This window comes from Micropterus dolomieu, unplaced genomic scaffold (assembly GCF_021292245.1).
Source record: "Micropterus dolomieu isolate WLL.071019.BEF.003 ecotype Adirondacks unplaced genomic scaffold, ASM2129224v1 contig_14638, whole genome shotgun sequence".
In the NCBI taxonomy this organism is placed as follows: domain Eukaryota; kingdom Metazoa; phylum Chordata; class Actinopteri; order Centrarchiformes; family Centrarchidae; genus Micropterus; species Micropterus dolomieu.
In genome coordinates this window covers 2,421-2,732 of record NW_025743624.1, presented here as the reverse complement: position 1 = coordinate 2,732, position 312 = coordinate 2,421, and positions in this window count along the sequence as shown.

Below are 312 nucleotides of genomic sequence, written 5' to 3'. Positions count from 1 at the left end.
AAGAAACTAAACAGCCTCTCTGCTGCACAGCCCTTCTCCTCAACATCAAGCTGATTGTGCTTTTAGTTCCTCAAACATTTCTGCTCTGGAGACGCAAAGAATCTCATTGGTTGAGTTGGACTTCAGTGGGCGGGGCCTGTTTTTGAACCACCAACGTTAAAGCTATTAAAATATTTGTGCGTCCAGCAGATGTTTGCTTCTGGGAAATGGATCAAACTGAAACTGCAATGTACTGTCATCATTGTTGTCCACACTGGAGAATGTGATGAAGGAAAAAACAGTAATAACATGCAGCAAGGGTCGGCTATTAAA